The sequence below is a fragment of the Camellia sinensis genome, chromosome 1 (genome assembly GCF_055761805.1).
Source record: "Camellia sinensis isolate YWXY chromosome 1, ASM5576180v1, whole genome shotgun sequence".
NCBI classification, from domain to species: Eukaryota; Viridiplantae; Streptophyta; class Magnoliopsida; order Ericales; family Theaceae; genus Camellia; species Camellia sinensis.
In genome coordinates this window covers 156305830-156324788 of record NC_138961.1, presented here as the reverse complement: position 1 = coordinate 156324788, position 18959 = coordinate 156305830, and the positions used below count along the sequence as shown (strand labels likewise).

Here is an 18959-nt window from a genome sequence, read left to right as displayed (position 1 = left end):
CATTCCACTACAAGAAATTGCATTTTTCGCAACGCAGCAAAATATGTTGCTAAAAGGGAAAATTCGTTGGCAAAGAGTTTTGCCGACACACAAAGCTACGTTGGCAACTCGTAGGCAAAAGTGAGTTGGCAAAAATTTTTGCCGACGAAATTATCATTGCGTTGGTAAAAGTGATACCTTTAGCGACGAACATAGTCGTCGATAAAAACCTTCATCCATCGTCGGCAATTTACCTTGCGTTGGTAAAAGTCATTCAAATATGATGATTGTGTGGCACTTTTCGCGACACAAATTTGCATGGCCAAAAAATATACTTTTACCAACATATGCGTCGGCAAAAGTAAACTTTTGGCGACACATATACGTCGGTAAATGTTGCCATTTGCCGACGATTTGTTTATGGCTAAAGCTTTACTTTTGGCAACAACAAATTGGTATTGGCAAAAAATACACTTCTACCAACACAATATGAGTGGGCAAAAGTAACTTTTAGCGACACATTTACTGAAAAATTGTTTGTCAAGAAAGCTTTACTTTTTTACAACGATAAATTTGCATTGATAAAAATAATTAAAAATTATTTATATTTTTTTATAAGATTTACAGATTTACAGATTTACAAAAGGCATCTCTCAGACACAATAGTTTATAAGATACATTTTGAAATAACATAAAGCCAACCTCAGCTTTCAGAATTGGCAAACTTTATAACTCATCAGTTGATGAATATGTGTGTGTTTGCACCAGTTGACTTTAAGACTCATCCAACAATATACAATAGATGAAGCTACTCAAGTTTTCCATTTGTCTAAATATTCTTATCAAGGAGCTCATTAAGAGATTAACATATGCAAACAGAGTTCTATTATTAGGTGATGCTCCGAGACACAGCCCTTGTTGATGTTGTTGAATCTTGCTTTCAGTACAACCCAAATTTGGTCTGGTAAAATTCGCCATAAGATCTCCAACTGCAGGCGTTCTCATCTCTTCAATGGATGCCAAGCTAAGCACTGCTATTATCTTCAACTTCGGAGTTGTACTAGTATGCTGATCAACCTGTGCAAAATTACACTATTTAATAAACTCTCTGTTCCCAAGAAAAATAAATAAATAAATAAACTCAGTTGGAACAATCTAACTACCAATTTTGGTCTTTGTGTGCTTTCATCAGTCCAGTGATTTCAAGAGTGTAATGTAATGTAGCTCAAGGTTTTAAAAGGGGCAAGGCAAGTTCAAGATTTGTCAAAACATGAAACTTTTTTAGGTCTCATCAATCCAGTATATACAGTCCCAATTGATGTGCCTAATTGATGTATAATATTCAAATATACGACATATAATAAATATATAAAATTATGCATGCATTTTTTGAAAATTGCATGTTCGTGCTTCTTAGCCTAAAAACCATTTTCTCAAAAATCCTAGAATAAAATTAAGTAATGTCTAGCTACTTTTTAACACCCCGAGACATAAGAATATTTTCCTGATAATCTTATTCTAACATTAAGAAAGATATATCAAGCAAGCAAGCAAGCCTACCAAATAATCTTTCCTCAGACACTGCTCCGCTTGGTTTCTGATATTTGTTATGCTTTCAGTATGATTCTAACTGACACACTTAAGCTGATTCAAGCACAAGATAGACATGGAGTCTATCTCTTCCTTGGTTTCCTGGTCCAGCATCAGTGAATTTGCAAGCTCATAATATTTCCCACTTGAGTTCATTGTTTGATAAATACAGGGAAAAAAAAAATTAAAATTTCATATATAGGGATTTAATTAACCTTAACAGCTGCCTGTGTGTCACAGGCTTTAGCTTCGTATTCTGCATTAATGGATGAGGATCTAGAGACAAATTCTTCATATACACCATGGCTCGCACAAATTTTTGCCTTGTTCAGGGAGAGAAAGAACATGATAAGAAAACCAAAAACATTTTAAAAAATAAAATAAATAAAAAGTTACTAGAAAATCTGAAAAACAAGGGAACGGAAGACTTACGTTACAGTAGATTCAATCTCTGCAATACTAGTCTTGTTGAGATTGTTGACAGATAACTCTGCCTTTTCCCACTGCTACCTAGAGTAATTGACCATATTTGTACTGCAAATTCAAAGGAAGACAAAATTACTTGGCAGAACTACTAAATGCACTCAAATGTAATGAATAACTTGCAACTTTAGTCCAAAGCTATGCAATACTCAGGGTGCTAGAACTACTTTGCTTCTTTTTTTTAAAAAAATAAAATCTATCCATCTGTAATGCAATTTGACTTGTTTTCAAATGCTTTAATTAGTTGTGCATTCTATCAGAAGTTTAAATCTTGTGTAGAGCCATGTATGAAGATATTCAAGTGTAACGAAAATAAAACAGATATTCAAATTACAATAGACATGGTTTGATTTTTCCTATGAGGCAAACTTTATGGGACAAGTGTAGACACCCCATTTTTTACCGACCTTGAGACTCAGACGTCACCAGTTGAGCGCTTGGTGATATTGCATAATGTGCTCGTTCAGAAGTTTCAGAGTCTTGGCCGTGAGCCTTGCCTCCGGGCTTCCGGACTCTTTTGTGCTTTGCCTCGGTTTGCGAACAAGGCTCGGTTTTCTCTGTTTTCTCCTCGCGAAGGGAGGGAGAGGTCTCGTAGATCATCTCTCAGTGGCCGTAGGCTACGTTTTGTGGTCAAAGGCCATTTTGCCCATTTGGAGTCCGGTTTCCGATTTTTCGGAGCCGTTGGCTGTGTGCCTCGGTTCGGGACCGCTTAACCACCTCCATTTGCTTCGGTTTTTTTGGCATACTTCTTATTTGCTCCCTTTTGAGGGACACTGTGGTCTGAGAGACCGACTTCATGGTCGAACACCACTCCTGGTGCCTAACAGCCCGTTTTAGGGGCCCCGGACTGCGCGTTTCGGCCCCCAAACCTTCGTTTTGCATCGGTTTTGGTTCATTTTTGGCAGGGACCTCTGTTTTATTGGTAAGAAGGCCGTAGAAGGGTGGGAGGCCAGTAATTGTTCTGTCATCCAACTTTATCCCTTCATCGCCCTCCGTCGCCCGTTTTTCCTCACGTCAAAGCCAATGTTGAACACCCTTGGGCCATTTTCTTGAACCCTAAACCACATATTTGTGATATACACATCTGGGAGGCCACCAATATTTGGTGGCCGGCCAGTAATTGTTGTTGACGCTTTTGAACCCCTTTGAAAAGTGGGTTGTTCTCTCTCCTGGTTCACTTTTTCCAGTGTTTAACTACAGGGTTGTGTTGTGCACACATCAGAGGCTCTCTTTCTGTGGTGGCCGGCCATTAATTCTCATTGACCCTTTTGACCCTTGGCCGGCCGGCCATGGGAAGTAGCCGGCCGGCCACCTGCAACCTGGATAACTGGCCGACTAGGATCCTCACATCATCTACAGTGCAAAAGTACATTCATTTTCCCCCCAGATTCTGCATCCGGGGGACTGCTTTTTGGAGGGAAACTTGGTTGGTTTTCCCTCCATTTTCCCCCCCATTTTCCCCCTCTTTTTGCCTATATATCAGAGGCTCCAGCTCTGATATTAGGGTTACAAAAAATCCCCCCTAAGCTCCATTGTTGTATCTCTCTTTCTCCCTCTCTTCCAAGCTCCAATCCTTCAAGTTCTATACCCCTTTTCACACCATCACCTAGCAACACCCTTCCATCCTTCATTCCAGCAACTGGAGGTGATTCTTCAAGGCCTAGGAATGCTGCAACTCAAGCCAAAAGAGCTGCCAAAGACAAGTCTTCAAGGGTAAGCTCCATTTCCTCATTTTGGTCCACATTTTGTTCAATCCATAAGTCATATTTGCTTGCTGTTTTGGGCTCCGACCCTAACTGAAGTTAAGCTTATTTTGAGCCATTTTTCATGTTTTATTAAGGGCCTCTCACTGTTTGAGGCCTCCTTGGTGCATTTACTTCATTATCCCTCTTGTATGCCATTGTCTTGTGTAGTATTTTTGGCCTATGTATAAACTGTTTTGAGCTCTGCCATGAACTGAAAAATAGCTTATTTTGAGCCCTTATTCAACATTTTTGAAGGGCTCATTGCTGTTTGAGGCTTCTATCTTCCACTTGCCTTTATATCTCTATTTTGGCTCCATTTTTGCATGATTTGTTAGCCTATTTTGCTTCTGTTTTTGGGATGTGGTCCGAACTACAAATGGCCTTATTTTGACCCCATATTCATGTTTCATTAAGGGTCTTTCATGTTTTGAGGCATCCTTTATACACTTTGTGTTATATCTCTCTTTTTGGCCCTATTTTGCATTGCATTTTGAGCATTCTTGTATACTGTTTTGGGTCCGGCCATCAACTGTAAAGTGAAATATTTTTGGCCCCTCTTCAACATTGTTGAAGGGTCCCTTTGTGTTTAAGGCCGGAAACCACTACTTGCTTCTTTGTCCATCTTTTGGCCCTTTTCTTGCATAGGAGCTTAGCCATACCTGTGTTGGTTTTTGTGGTTTGCCATAAACTGTAAAATATCATATTTTGGGCCCCTCTTCAACATTGTTGAAAGGCCCTAATCTATTTGGGGTCAGCAGCTGTGAGTTGCTTCTTTATCTCACATTTAGGGCCATTTTTGCATGCTAGTTTTGCCCTATTTGTGTTTGCTGTTTGGCCTCGCTTAGAACTGAAAACATGATTTTTTTGGGGCTTCTTTGAATCTGTCTTCACATGTCATGATCAAATAATGCATGCTTGATGTAGCTACAAGTCATTTCATGTGCGTAATCTTGCATTTCGGTTTCATTTCATGCATCGGGTGTCATTTTGCCATCTTTCGGGGCTGTTTTGCATCACTTATTGCCTCTGAAATTTGCATGTTTGCATATCATATTTCATGCCTTGCCATGTCTTGTTAGAGTGGCATTTCGTGCCTTAGGTTCGGTCCTCGATTTGTATGCCTGTGTGCACGCATTCCAAGTTGTCTCATTTTCATCTCATGGCCTCTTATGCGAGTGTGGCTGAGGTCCACTTGTGTTAGTATAAGTCCATTCATGCATTGTGTACGCCATCTTATTTCATAGCATTGCGTATGCTAGGTTGTATGTTAGCGCATTGTGTATGCCATGTTACCTCGTGCATTGTGTATGCCATTTCATAGCATTGTGTATGCTAGGTTGTATCTTAGTTGCATTTCATGTATGTCATGCATATTGCATCATGCTTGGGATAGGGGTTAGCCCGAGCATGGGAAATGAGGTACGTTTCGTACTCCATAGACGGAACGTGTCTCGATTCCCAGTCGCCGACACTCCGGATTATCCATGATGGAGTCTAGGTTTCGTTTTGTTTTCATGTGCATTCATTTAATATTGAGTTGCACAATTCGACCCCTCGGCCATCATGCATCGAGATGCGTGATTGGTGGCACGAGGATCGAGGCATGCATACATTTGTGAAAATACATTGCTATGCCCCTTTTCTGCTCTCTGTTATAGCAAATCAAGAATTAGCAACCTTTCGGAGCTTGGCACGCTTTCCAAGAAAAATTACAAAACAGAGGCTAATCGGGGCATCCCAGTGGATTTCCGCGCAAGGCAGCCCAGACATGCATCATTCATCAGAGTCAAGGCAGTCCCTGGCTTGCATGCCAGTTTACGGCTTTCTTAGTTAATTTGTAAATTAATTAGGAATTTGTATGTATTTGGACTGTATTATTTGGACTGTAATATTTGGACTGTACTATTTATTCGGACCCTCTGCGCGAGGGCACAACTGTAATAAGTGTGCGTGTGTGTGTTGTATGTCTTCCAACCCCACATCTTTCTCCCTTTTATTTACCCGCTTATGATGGTTAGATTAGGGCATGTTTCAATTAGCATACAGTATGATAGCATGTTTGCATTCATTCATCTGTTTTGCATGCACCGAGCTCAGCGCATCATACTAACTGCATTGTATTTTCAATTCCAAATTGAATACATGTTAGCTGTAGCATTTCATATGCCATGTTTAGAATAGCCGAGCCTGCTATAGTTGCACTTTTGCATGTGTTGCATTAGGCATTTCTGTATAATTAGGATCATGCATGGATTTCTAATTAGCTTCTTTTTTGGCTTGGAGTACTCGGTGAGTTTTATGCTTTAGCATCCTTGCATGCGTGTGAGTGACTGCCATGAATAGCATGCTTACCATGAGGCTATATGCTTATGTGATATAACTGCCTGAATGCCTATGGGTGAAGGTTGGGTTACTTGGATTGGAATAAATCATCAATTTTGAGTTTTATGCCCACTAGATAGTGGCAAAACCATCTTTTCTAAGCCCACCTGAGGGTGGCAAAATCTGCATTTTAAGCCTACTTGCGAGTAGCAAACCATCTTTCAAAAACAAACATGAAATGTTTTGTTCCAATTCAGGCGATCCAGTCTATACTTGTATGCTGTGCGCATCACATAGTAAATCTAGGCTAATAACCGGAATAAGAACACACAATGTTTTCAAAACTAGATATCATGGTTAGTAGAGACCGATCTTCGATCGGGCGAGCGGGGGTGCTCACGAAGTGACCTTCCCCAATCGTACCCAAGTTCCCGAACCAAGACAACTTTGGTGATGACGGACACGTGGCCTTAGGCAAACGAGTCAGGGTTTCCTAAATTTCCCCCAAAATAAAATATTTAGGTGGCGACTCTGTATCTGGCAAAGCAGTCCATGTTTGGCACTTCTTTTCTAAAAATCTGTTTTTCTCAAAACGATTTACCGAATTTGGACTCTTTGGTTCAGATTAAGAACCGTGAAAATTTGAGAGTCCTAAGCTGTAGTGACCCCAAATGAATAGAACGGGGGGGACTCGTTCCTCCCGGAGCGTTCGGGGACGTCTACAGTTTCTGGCGACTCTGCTGGGGATTTAGATAACTTGACTTGAACTCATGATATTTGTTTTTGACTACTCTTATGTGTTTCTTTGCATTGCATGTGCATTGGTGCGCCTAGGACACCATGTTTGCCATCTGCTATTCCTGAACGGTTTGCCGGAGGCTTGTCTTGTCAAGGCATGACCATAAGGCTGACCGGTTGTGGGCTCTGCCAGTATGGGAACACAAACCCCGGTTTTACCGGGGCACCCTTTTTGACCATTCGACCTAGTGCATATTCGGATCCATAGTGACCATTCCAAACTAGGACAGGTTGCTTACCCGTTTATAGGTTGTTTGAAACCGCTTCGTGCGTAGTGAAACCCTAGCTCCTGACAAAATAGGACAGGGAAATCCTACCCCAACATAGAGGTGTTTTGGCTCTCACTTACTTGTTATGTGCTTTGGGGTGCGTCCCCATACAAATGCATGTATCAGTTTACAGGGTTTGGGCATCAGGCCTGCGGGCGTCAGTTCAGTATTGTGGGTATCAGGCCTGCGGGCATCAGTCAGTATTTGAGAATCAGTTATCTGCAGGTATCAGATTCAATCTTTGGGGACAGTGATTCGGGGATAATAATCAGTGATTGAGGACAGTGTGTATTCAGCTTGTCGACCGTGTGTTGTTATGCTCGGCTGTGTGTCATGCATTTATTTTAAGCTGTTATGCTGTCCGTTTATCTGTTTATTTATTTCCTTATTGCTTTATTTATCTTTTTACTAGGGCAGTTCTAGCACAATTGCTTCCAACCCAGTAGATATTCCCCAAGCACTTTGGACACGAGGTCGCCGACTCAATCGATCCGAGGATCTAATCGACGGACAGCCAGTGTTCTATTCTCTACCCCCCGTTGTCAGAAGAAAGCCGAGAAAGCGCAGTGTGTCAGAACAGAGGTTGTCAGAACAATGGGTTACTCCATCAGAGGACAGTAGGACTGAGGACTCGATTGTTGCTATAGAAATAGACATACCAGTTAGTCAGATGGATCAGCAAAATACATCAGGGATGGAGGCCCTAATGCGCCAGATGCAGGAGAGCATGAGACAAATGTAGGAGGATGCCGTCCGTCAAGCGAAATTCTCCAAACAGCAGGCCGCGGTCATGGCCTAGCAAGCCGAGCTAATTACCAGACTGCAACAACAGAATGCAGCATCTGCTTCACATCAAGTCTCTCCTCCGCCGGGGGCTCCATTACCCGAGCAAGCACCTACTGTCCAGAACGCTCTGCCAAACACCCAGAACACTGTGCCAAATATCCAGAACCTACAAGAGGACACGAACCTTCCAACGGGGCCAGCTCCGCCCCCGCTTCCGCCTCAACTGTCCAAGACCCATACACCCAACCACCCGGACTCTCCCTTCGAGTTCGAAATCGACCATACAACTCTGAAACTGAGCAAGCTTGAGAAGCTCTTCAAGAAATCCCAAGGGGTAAGGGCTATTCCGGATATCGAGGACGGATATACCGATGTGGCCGTAACATTGCCCGATAGGTTCAAGATGCCGCAAATTGACCGTTTTAACGGGTCCGGGGACCCCATGGTCCATCTTCGGCTATTCTCAGGCATCCTGCGGCCAATGGGCCTAACCCGACCACAAAAGCTTTTGCTATTCGGCCGAACCCTATCGGGTGTGGCCGCTATCTGGTACGCGAAGTTAGAAGATGAGGTAAAGAGGAGTTGGGATGAAATGGCTGAGGCCTTTGTCGCGCAGTACTCGTACAACACTCAGATCGAGATTACAACTCGTGATCTCGAAACGACAAGGCAGGAGCCCAAGGAAACTTTCTCAGATTTTGTAACCCGGTGGAGGGCAAAGGCGTCAATGATGACTTTGAGGCCCACTGATAAGGACCAAATCTGGATGATTGTGCGCAATCTCCAACCAAAGTTGATGCAGAAAATGATTGTACTCCCCTTTCCCACTTTCTCAGATTTACACGAGATGGGGGTACAAATCGAAGACGCAATGAAACAAGGTCTGATTGACTAGGATAGGGAGCAACCGAGGAGGACTTTCAACCGTAACAACAATGCAGGCCCGAGTGGCGCTGCAAACGCAAGAGCTTCGGAGGTCAGCATGGTCACCACCATTCCCCCTCCCCTTCCAAGGCCCATGGCAGCCACACCCTTCTCCGGTGCATCCGGAAGCAATACTCAAACCTCTAAGTACCCGCCCAGAGGCCAAAGAACCTTCACCCCACTATACATGCCTTTGTCTAAGGCTCTGGGGGTCTTGATCAGAAAGGGGCATCTAAAACCCCTAGAGCCGAGGCCATTGCCGAATCCACTCCCTCCTTCTCACAACCCAGCCAAGTACTGTGCATATCACCAGCAGCACGGCCATGATACTGACCAATGTTTCAGGCTGCGTCACGAGATTCAAGACCTCGTTGACAAAAATGTGATTTTGCCGCCAGAAAAACCCAACGTCACAACCAACCCCCTCCCTACACACAACCAAACTCCACCTCCCAAAAGAGTCAACCTTATCCAGACTGGGGTCGTGTCTTACGATCCTAGCATCTATATTACTCCTACCCATCTACCCAAGTCGGAGGTATTCCTCCCCGACTGCACTGACCTCTTGTGCATGTTGGACATCTCCACAACCCAGACAAAGCCGACGGTGGTGACCATCGAAGATAAGGAAGGGCAGACTTCAGGAAAGAATGAGATTGTCGAGTCTGGGATTGAACAGAGTTTTGCTGGGGGAGCCTATGATCCAAGTGAGTACATCTTGTCGACAGGCCAGATTAGACTGGGTATAGAATTGCCAGAGACAGGAGAGCTGTGTGTGATCCGGGGGGATGGATTTGAGCAAGGGGCAAATGATCTGGCAGCTATAGAGGAGGACTTTGCCAGCCTACAATTTTTCGATGATCAAGAATCAGGAGACGCAGCAATCAACTGGTTCGACTATGAGGATCGGCAGAGGCCACTGGATGGCTCGATGATCAACCAGATGTAGTGGGAGAATCCCGACCAGAACAGGGCCCGGCAGGGGCGAGAGTATCAGCTGTGGCCGGAAGGGCCGGAAGTCAAGTTATATTGCCGGAGAGCACCGGTACAAAGAATTTCGCTCAGGACGGAAGCATTGTGAATGCAGGGAAGGTTGAACAACAAGCTGCACTGACGCAGATAAAACAACAGGGTTCTGAGAGAACCGGGAAAGCCAAGATCCAGGAAAGGATCGAAAATGCTGCGCGCACAAGAACAGAGGATGCTGTGGGCATGCAGACTGAAAGTGCTGTGAGCACAAACATGCCCGAACTAGACGGGTGCCTTTTGAATGCCAGCAGAATGTGGTGGGAAGACGATGACTTATGTCTTGCCCACACAGACGAAGACTGGGGAAGCAATCAACCGGATGACACTTGGTACCTCGATGAGGTTGATCACATGACAAGAAGCGGGCGGTACTTCAAGCCCCCGCTCCTAGACCAACCCGAGGCATCCGGAAAGGATAAAGAAGCTGAGAAACAGAAAGAGAAGCAGATTGAAGAGGAAGCTGTGTTGAAACAGCTAAAGAAGATACAAGCAGACATCTCCATCTGGGGACTGCTTATGGCGTCGCGAGTACATAGACAAGTTGTCTTATCTGCTATGGACAAGTCCAAACTCTCCATAGATACTACGCCAGAACAGCTGGTTGGGCTGGTTTTTCCGGGAGGAGGTTCCCCGGCATTAACCTTTTCAGACAAAGAACTACCGCCTGAGGGCACAAATCATAACAAACTTCTCTATATTTCCGTGGAATGTAGAGACAAGTGGATACCGGTGGTACTTGTTGATACCGGGTCTGCTATCAATGTCTGCCCGACCAGAACAGCGTATGCAATCGGGTTGAAGCCTGTGGACTTCGTGCCGACTACTCAAGTGATCAGAGCATACGACAATACCAGCAGAGAAGTGATGGGGACTGTCAAAATTCAAACCAAGGTTGGTCCAGGACAACACAACATTGAATTCCATGTCTTGGACGTTCCCGCAACCTTTAACCTACTTTTGGGGTGACCGTGGTTGCACCAGGTCAAGGCAGTCTCTTCCACTCTATATCAGATGCTGAAGTACCCTCACGGGAAGGGGGTAGCGATTGTTTTTGGGAATTCATCAATCCATCCGCCGCCGGAAGTGTCCACACCTGTCTTGGAAATCGAGCATGGCACTGAGGATGTATTCTTATTAGGGTTCACTTTGGCTGAGGCTCGAGTGGTACAGAATGTTATGGCTGTGAATGAGGGGGTGTACGTCAGTGCTCAATCCGTTTACCTCATGAACAAATTACAACACATCCCCGGAATGGGATTGGGAAGAAGCGGCCGGAAAGGCGTCACAACATTGGCCGAAGTGCCACACAACCCTCACACCTTTGGATTGGGTTATCTGCCCACCAAAGAGGACTGGGTGAGGAAGAGGAAAGAGATGGCCGGAAGAGCCAGAGTAAAGAAGGCTGGGAATCCTTTTGAGTTAATGCATAGGCCCATTTGGGGTACCCTAAACGGACGCTTCGTCCGGGAGGGGGAAGACTTTCCGTTTTGCGGCTTCCCAGAACCATGGCTGAACGCGGAGAGGAAGCGCGTGCCTGGTTTCGAGATCTTCTTCGACTTGCAATTACCCGGGGATGATGTTGCCGAAGAGCAGACAGACCCACCAGCTGAGGTTGAGCAGTGTAAGGCAATGGATTCTGAGAGCACCGAACTTGAGATGGGGGTAGCGCTGGCGTGTCTACTTTCAGATCCTTCGATTGACCAAAAGTGCTTGGGGGATAACTCCTCGGTTTCCATGATTGGAGATGAAACAACTGCGGGCCTTCCAGCGACTATCTTGGATGCATCAATCGCACCCTCTCTCACTTGCAGTACGAGGAGGGATTTTTGTCCAGCAACACCGGGTCAAGTAGTGAGCCGGAATCTGATTCCACCGAGTCCTGTGAGTTGGAATCAGGTTCCAGCTCGACTGAGTCTGAGTCTGGTAATCCTGGGGATGATAATCCAGATGCCACAGTTATGTCCAGGTCGTCTTTTTCTTTCTCATTTGAGTATGTTGTAACCGAGAACTCGGACGATTTGGATGAGCTTAATGAGAATAAAGTAACTGTGGTTTCTGAGTACTTTTCTGTGCCCTTAATTTATTGCATAAACTCAGACTTTCAAAATTTTGATGAAAACGACGAGGACGAAATTCCTCCGGTTTTGCAACGTTTAATTGAGCAAGAGCAGGAGAGATTTGTCAAACCCTTAACGAATGAAATCATTACCATGAATATTGGTACTGAGGAGGGCCCGCGGCTGGTCCAGATCGAGTCCACGCTGTCTTCGGAGGAACGCGAGCGCTTGGTCGCTTTATTAAAGGATTTCAAAGATGTTTTCGCGTGGTCCTACGAAGACATGCTTGGGATCGATCTTGAGATTGTACAGCACCGGATCCCCCTTGACCCCGAGGCCCGACCCGTTAAGCAGAAACTCCGAAGGATCCGCCCGGACTGGGCTCTCAAGATTAAGGAAGAGGTCACCAAGCAGATCGATACAGGCTTCCTGCTAGTATCCGAATACCCGACTTGGTTGGCCAACATCGTTCCAGTGCCGAAGAAGGATGGCAGGATCTGGGTATGTGTGGATTTCAGGGATTTGAACAGAGCTAGTCCGAAGGACGACTTTCCCTTACCGCATATTGATGAGTTGGTGGACATCACAGCAGGGCATGCTTTGCTCTCATTCATGGATGGCTTCTCAGGGTACAATCAGATAGTAATGGCACCAGAAGACAGAGAAAAGACTGCATTCACCACCCCGTGGGGAACATACTGCTACAGAGTAATGCCATTTAGGTTGAAAAATGCCGGAGCTACTTATCAACGGGCCGCGACCACAATATTGCACGACATGATCCACAAAGAGGTTGAGGTGTACGTGGACGACATGATTATCAAGTCCAAGGAAAGAGAAGGCCACTACACCGCCTTGCAAAAATTCTTTAAAAGGATCAGGGAATTCCGGTTGCGGCTAAATCCTCAGAAGTGTACGTTTGGTGTTACAGCGGGAAAAATGCTGGGGTTTCTGATTACACAAAGGGGCATCGAGGTCGACCCTTCAAAGATCAAGGCCATCTTAGAAATGCCACCACCAAGGACTGAAAAGGAGGTGCGAGGCTTTCTGGGTAAAGTGCAATTCATAAGACGGTTTATCTCAAAATTAACCTTGACTTGTGAACCACTTTTTGGTCTCCTGAAGAAAGGCAAGAAGTTCCAATGGGACGGCCGATGCCAAGCTGCTTTTGAACAGATCAAAGAATATTTGCAGAACCCGCCCGTGTTGTCGCCACCAGAGCCGGGGAAACCGTTGATTTTGTACCTTTCGGTGACTGAGACTACAATGGGCTGCATGCTTGCACAAGAATCGGAGGACAAGGTGGAGAGGGCCATCTACTATCTGAGCAAGAAGATGTTGGACTACGAGACCCGCTACACTCCGCTCGAGAAGGCTTGCTTAGCTTTGGTATGGGCTACCAGGAAGCTACGGCACTACTTGTTAGCTCACTCCGTAATGTTGGTTTCACGACTGGATCCCATCAAATACCTTTTCGAGAAACCAGCACTTACGGGTAGGCTAGCTCGCTGGCTGCTGTTGCTCTCTGAATTCGATCTAAAATATATGACACGCAAGTCAGTCAAAGGAAGAGCAGTGGCAGAGTTCTTGGCCGATCATCCAGTCGAAGGAGGTGAAGCAGTTGAGTACCTATTCCCAGATGAAGCCATTTTGCACATCGACGACGAATATTGGACGATATACTTTGACGGAGCATCAAATCAGTACGGGTATGGGATAGGAGTGTTGCTGATAGCACCCGACAATTCCCGTATCCCTCTAGCCTTCAAACTCCGGTTCAAAGTCTCGAACAACGAAGCAGAATATGAAGCGTGCATTGCTGGCCTAGAAGCGGCCTTGGAACTAGGGGCAAGACGTTTGGACGTCATCGGGGATTCAAACCTTATTGTATCTCAGGCAAACGGAGACTGGAAAGTCAAAGAAAAAAAGATGATGATGTACCATCAGACCTTGGACTTGCTAATCCCTCGGTTTGAAAAGCTAAACTTTGCTCATCTTCCAAGAGAGAACAACAGGTTCGCAGATTCTCTAGCAACTTTATCTTCCATGATAGACATCCCATTTGGAATCCGGATACGTCCAGTCGTCATTGACCAGAAATTTGCGCCAGCCTATGAGTCGATCGCCGCTATAGATGAGGTTCAGGACGAAAACCCCTGGTATTATGACATTTGGAATTTCTTGGAAAAGGAAGCATACCCGCCAGGGGTAAATGCCAAGGATAAAAGGGCAATCAGAAGAATGGCCGTTCAGTTCATCATTTGTGGGGGTAAGCTGTATAAGAGAGGTCATCTGGGAATGCACAAACTGTGTGTTGAAGCCGAGGAATCGAAGCGCCTGATGGAGGCCATCCATGGAGGAGAATGCGGTGCGCATATGAACGGAGTAATGCTAGCACGGAAGATCCTCAGACAGGGTTATTACTGGTCCACTATGGAGGAGGATTGTATTAGTTTTGTTCGGCGATGCCACAAATGTCAGATTCATGCAAACCGCATAAACATCACCCCGTCGAAGCTGTACAACATGACTTCCCCATGGCCTTTTTCAGTTTGGGGAATCGATGTGATCGGGGCTGTCACTCCGAAGGGGTCAAATGGGCATGAGTTCATCCTGGTTGCGATAGATTATTTCACGAAGTGGGTCGAGGCCCAATCATATGCGGTGTTGAAGGCGTCACACATTGCAAAGTTTATCAGAAACAACATCATTTGTCGCTATGGGGTCCTAAACGAGATAATTTCAGATAATGGTTCCCACTTCAAGAAGGAAGTGATAGACTTGTTAGAGAAATACAACGTGGCTTTCCATAAGTCATTTACATACCGGCCGCAAACCAACGGAGCGGTCGAGGCCGCCAACAAGAATATCAAACACATACTGCAGAAGATGGTGGAAACCTACCGGGATTGGCCAGATAAGCTGCCATTTGCTCTGTGGGGCTACAGGACTTCAATCAGAACTTCTACCGGAGCGACTCCGTATTCATTGGTTTATGGGATGGAGGCTGTTCTACCTATCGAGATTGAGGTTCCGTCGTTACGAGTATTGGCTGAGTGCCAAATAGCCGAAGCAGATTGGCAGCAGAGCAGATTTGAGGAACTCATGCTTTTTGACGAGAGAAGACTGAAAGCACTGTTCCATATTCAAGGCTATCAGCGCAGAATTGCCCGAGCTTTCAACAAGAAAGTTAAGTCCAGGAATCTAAAAGAAGGAGATTTGGTGCTCAAGGACAACCGAGCTCCTATCCACGACCCGAGGGGCAAGTTCAAACCCAATTGGACTAGTCCCTACATCATCAAAACAATCTGGTCAGGTGGAGCTGTGGTTCTGACGGATCTAGATGGCCTAGAGTTCTCCCAACCGATCAACATGGACAAGTTGAAAACATATTAACCCTAAGAGGCTTGCTAGGCCGAAAACCCGAAAGGGCGACCTAGGCAAAAGTTAGAGCACAAAAAATTGGAAAATATAAAAACTGTGCTCGCAAGGTTGAAAACCCGTAAAGGGCGACCTTGGCAAAAGTTAGAGCGTAAAAGGAGAGTGAAAATACCCGAGTGAACCTAAGCCTGAACTACGTAAGGCTTGATTCCCATCTTTGGGATACGTAGGCAACTTCACCCCGAAGTTCAGCCATAAACTTTTCCCCGATCAACTTTGTCCATTTTGACCATCTCAGTCATCTTTATCCATCAGCATTTATCATGATCTCCCGTGCAGTGTGTAGACGTCCCCGAACGCTCCCGGGAGGGTGAGTCCCGTTCTGTTCATTTGGGGTCACTACAGCTCGGACTCTCAAATTTGTCACGGTTCTTAATCTGAACCAAAGAGTCCAAATCCGGCAAATTGTTTTGAGAAAACAGATTTTGAAAGAAGTGCCAAACATGGACTACTTTGCCAAATACAGAGTCGCCACCTAAATATTTTATTTTGGGAAATTTAGGAAACCCTGACTCGGTGCCAAAGGCCACGTGTCCGTCATCACCAAAGTTGCCTCGGCTCGGGAACTTGGGTACGATTGAGGAAGGTCACTTCGTGAGCACCCCCGCTCGCCCGATCAAAGATCGGCCTCTACTAACCATGATATCTATTTTTGAAAACATTGTGTGTTCTTATTCCGGTTATTAGCCTAGATTACTATGTGATGCTCACAGCATACAAGTATAGACCGGGTCGCCTGAATTGGAACAAAACATTTCATGTTTATTTGTTTGAAAATGGTTTGATGGTGCTACTCGCAAGTAGGCTAAGACGTGGATTTGCCACCCTCGAGTGGGCTTAGAAAACATGATTTTGCCACTATCTAGTGGGCTTAAAACAAACATTTGATGAATTGTCCCAATTCAGATAACCCAACCTTCACCCACAGGCATTCAAGGCAGTTATACCACATAAGCAAATAGTCTCATGGTAAGCATGCTATTCATGGCAGTCACTCACACGCATGCAAGGATGCTAAAGCATAAAACTCACCGAGTACTCCAAGCCAAAACAGAAGCTCATTAGAAATCATGCATGATCCTAAATACACAGAAATGCCTAATGCAACACATGCAAAATGCAACTATAGCAGGCTCGGCTATTCTAAACATGGTATATGAAATGCTACAGCTAATCATGTATTCAACTTGGAATTGAAATACAAATGCAGTTAGTATGATGCGCCGAGCCCGGTGCATGCAAAACAGATGAATGAATGCAAACATGCTATCATACTGTATGCTAATTGAAATATGCCATAATCTAACCATTATAAGCGGGTAAATAAAAGGGAAGAAAGACGTGGGTTGGAAGACATACATCACACGCACGCACACTTATTACAGTTATGCCCTTGCGCAGAGGGTCCAAATAAATAATACAGTCCCGAATAAAAGAATAGTACAGTCCAAATAATACAGTCCAAATAATGTACAAATTCCTAATTAATTTACAAATTAACTAAGAAAGCTGTAAAACTGGCATGCAAGCCAGGGACTGCCTTGACTCCGCTCCGGATGATGAATGATGCATGCCCGGGTGTCTTTGCGCAGGAATCCATGGCGATGTCCCGATTAGCCTCTGTTTGCACTTTTTCTTGAAATGCACGCCAAACTCCGGAAAGTTGCTGATTCTTGATTTTTTTTACTGCAACAGAGAGCAGGAAAGGGACATAGCAATGTATTTCACAAATATATGCATGCCTCGATCCTCGTGCCACCAATCACGCATATCGATGCATGATGGCCGAGGAGCTGAATTGCACAATTCAATGTAGAATGAATGTACATGAAAACACAACAAAACCTAACTCCATCATGGATGATCCGGAGTGTCGGTGACTGGGAAATTGAGACGTGTTCCGTCACTCGGAGTACGAAACGCACCTCGTTTCCCGCGCCCGGGCTAACTCCTATTCCGAACACGATGCAATATGCATGACATGCATGAATGCAACTAAGATACAGCCTAGCATGCTCAATGCTATGAAAATGAGATGCCTCGAAATGCGTGCACACGGGCATGCAAACCGAGAAAATGCATAAATGCGATTTAAGATACAACCTAGTATGCACTATGCTGTGAAAATGAGATGCCTCGAAATACGTGTACACGGGCACGCAAACTGAGAAAATACATAAATGCGATCTAAGATACAACCTAGTAGCACTATGCTGTGAAAATGAGATGCCTCGAAATGCGTGCACACGGGCACGCAAATCGAGAAAATGACATATGCAATGCAAATGACATGAAATGCGATATGGGCTTACACTAACATGAGAGAGCCTCAGTCACACTCACGTAAGAGGCCGGTGGATGAAAATGAAGTGCCGCGAAATGCGTGCATACGGGCACGCAAACCGAGGCGATGACATACGCAATGCAATGGCATGGAAATGGCATATAAAATGCAACATGGACTTATACTAACATGAGAGAGCCTCAGCCGCACTCACATAAGAGGCCGATGGATGAAAATGAAGTGCCTCGAAATGCGTGCACACGGGCACGCAAACCGAGGCGATGACATAGGCAATGCAATGGCATGGAAATGGCATATAAAATGCAACATGGACTTATACTAACATGAGAGAGCCTCAGCCGCACTCACATAAGAGGCCGATGGATGAAAATGAAGTGCCTCGAAATGCGTGCACACGGGCACGCAAACCGAGGCGATGACATACGCAATGCAATGGCATGGAAATGGCATATAAAATGCAACATGGACTTATACTAACATGAGAGAGCCTCAGCCGCACTCACATAAGAGGCCGGTGGATGAAAATGAAGTGCCTCGAAATGCGTGCACACGGGCACGCAAACCGAGGCGATGGCATACGCAATGCAATGGCATGAAAATGGCATATAAAATGCAACATGGACTTATACTAACATGAGAGAGCCTCAGCCGCACTCACATAAGAGGCCGATGGATGAAAATGAAGTGCCTCGAAATGCGTGCACACGGGCACGCAAACCGAGGTGATGACATACGCAATGCAATGGCATGGAAATGGCATATAAAATGCAACATGGACTTATACTAACATGAGAGAGCCTCAGCCGCACTCACATAAGAGGCCGGTGGATGAAAATGAAGTGCCTCGAAATGCGTGCACACGGGCACGCAAACCGAGGCAATGGCATACGCAATGCAATGGCATGGAAATGGCATATAAAATGCAACATGGACTTATACTAACATGAGAGAGCCTCAGCCGCACTCACATAAGAGGCCGATGGATGAAAATGAAGTGCCTCGAAATGCGTGCACATGGGCACGCAAACCGAGGCAATGGCATACGCAATGCAATGGCATGGAAATGGCATATAAAATGCAACATGGACTTATACTAACATGAGAGAGCCTCAGCCGCACTCACATAAGAGGCCGGTGGATGAAAATGAAGTGCCTCGAAATGCGTGCACACGGGCACGCAAACCGAGGCAATGGTAAAAATGCGAACTATGGCATGGGAAATGATATGCAA

At 45.2% G+C, this 18959-nt stretch overlaps 1 long non-coding RNA gene across 1 annotated transcript; it reads right to left on the bottom strand.

Moving 5' to 3' along the window:
- Positions 1-902: 902 nt before the first annotated feature.
- On the bottom strand, positions 903-1895 carry LOC145798756 (uncharacterized). The gene is made up of 3 exons (XR_014340266.1): positions 1785-1895; positions 1540-1671; positions 903-1056 (listed from the first exon to the last, which is right to left on the bottom strand). It is a non-coding gene; the product is annotated as an uncharacterized LOC145798756 (long non-coding RNA).
- Positions 1896-18959: the final 17064 nt, after the last annotated feature.